The sequence below is a fragment of the Oryzias latipes genome, chromosome 18 (assembly GCF_053564925.1).
Source record: "Oryzias latipes strain Hd-rR chromosome 18, Olatipes_Hd-rR_3.1".
In the NCBI taxonomy this organism is placed as follows: Eukaryota; Metazoa; Chordata; class Actinopteri; order Beloniformes; family Adrianichthyidae; genus Oryzias; species Oryzias latipes.
The window spans coordinates 5972501-5974451 of record NC_136254.1 but is presented as its reverse complement, the minus strand read 5'-3'; the positions used below and the strand labels follow the sequence as shown (position 1 = coordinate 5974451).

Below are 1951 nucleotides of genomic sequence, written 5' to 3'. Positions count from 1 at the left end.
ACTATCATGAAGAAAAATTAAGATTAGCAAGAACATGTTAGGAAATAGGTATCACAGTTAGGATGGTTATCCTGACCAATAGAGGACTGAGTGAATGTCTGTGGGATTTTGGCCTCTTGGAGCCAGCAGGTACTTCCTGTTTGGAACACGAGGGGGGAGGGGTCAAACTGTTCACTGATATTAACACTGTCTATGCCATCAACCTGTATCTTATACATGTGAATGTGTTGCCATTAGTTCCAATATAGACAAAAAAAGCGTTTTCAAAATAAAACTGTGCGTGACTTTTCAAAAGTTTGTCATTGATTTCCAAACTTTTACCGTTTAAACAGATTTGTGTCGTTTTTATAGATTTGGGTAGCGAGGGTTGTGTCCTTGCGACCCTTAATAAAGACTCGGAATGCACGGATGCAGCAGGGTGTCTTTATTTGTGATGTTTTAGCGTCGTCAAACCAGCATTCATGATACACAGCGACAGAGAAGGAAGCTGCAGAAGCCTTCAGTGTTTACAGTCATCGACACTGGGACCAACAACGACAAGGCAGAAAAATACGAAGGGTTTCAGCTTTTATGGCACTCGTAGTTCATTTATACTCTGAATAATATTGCTTTGAAAACACCACTGTATCAGTCCTTGTTGCTGATTTCAACTTTACTGTATTTAAATATTAAATATATTCCTTTACTAATGTATTTATTGCTAACATCAAACATCACTAAGATTAAATATATATATATATATTTATATATATTCATTTATGGGTTAATAGTTGAACAGTACAAATTTCACAGGAAGTAACAGTCCGAGTTCAGCAGGATGCACTGAGGATGAAGAACATGCAGAGGGCTGGACAGGAAGAGGCGGCGCTCAGGTGGGCTTTTCTACTGGATGAACGGGGCTGGAGGAGCTGTCTTTCATGCATTCCCCCCTTTGAGGAGACACGAACTTCAATCTTTACTCCACATCAAGACCTTTTGATCAACTTGCAGCCAGCGACAGAAGCTCGACATGCTGACAGACGCATTTAAATCACAAACTGAACCCGATCCAGACTCAGACCCCAAGTTCCCCTGCAGGAACTGACTCTGACACACATAAACTCAGGCCATTGTTTGGGTTTCGTCTTTCCGGTACACCATTGGCTCTCCTGTTCGTCCCACTGCGATCTGCACAGATTCTTCTTAATGATCTGGATGCAGTCACACCAGGAGACAGGAATACTTCTGAAGATGCTGCAGAATGACAACTAAGCACAAGTAAGACGAACCTGTATGTCTGCGTGTGAAACAAATGAATTCAGGACCATAACAGTGCAGTAACTAGCCACCAGGGGGCGCAGGCGGTGTAGAAATCAGTTTTTTATTGTTTTGCAAACAAGAGCTGAAGTGACCGAGTCTAAGCCACAATAAAAACAGAAAGTTGGGCGTGATAAAAGAATGCAAATAAAGACTTCATGTTGTAAAAAGGTCAGAAAAGAGGAGTGCAGAGCTTTGTGTGGAAGCAGAGAGCGAAACTTTGTTTGAAAACCTCTGCTGTCAGTGCCACATTCAGATGCTGCAGACTCCCCCCTCTGCTGTTATGCAACCACGTACACCTCTGTCGCCTCATCTCTCCATCATATCTCCGCCCCCTCCTTCTCTCTGTTAGCTCCCCTCATCTCCGCCACCGCTTGCTCTCTACCTTTTCTGTTTCATTTTCCATCAACCCGTCACGACGCGTTGGCCGCGAGCCGGAGGCTGAGCCAGCGCTCTGCCACATTATCTGCCGCTGAGTGAATTACTCTGCCTCCATTAGGCTAACAAGAGCGCAGGAGAACGGCGGGTGGAGGGGGGGGGGGGTGGTGGATGGGGAAGGATGGCGAGAGCAGAAGCAGCACGGAGTTGGAGGAGTTAAAAGGATGGGAAAAAGGGCGTAAACAAAGGCTTGGGAGGGTTAGAGGAAGGATGAAAG

The 1951-nt window shown here is 44.8% G+C and overlaps 1 protein-coding gene across 2 annotated transcripts in view; it reads right to left on the bottom strand.

The window, feature by feature from the left end:
- Window positions 1–409: 409 nt before the first annotated feature.
- Window positions 410–1951, bottom strand: part of ache (acetylcholinesterase (Yt blood group)) — a 58766-nt gene continuing 57224 nt past the window's right edge. For both annotated transcript variants that reach the window (XM_023949005.2, XM_078936708.1), the window contains exon 9: window positions 410–1951. This exon is cut by the window's right edge and continues 775 nt beyond it. The gene's annotated coding sequence lies outside the window, so the exon portion shown is untranslated.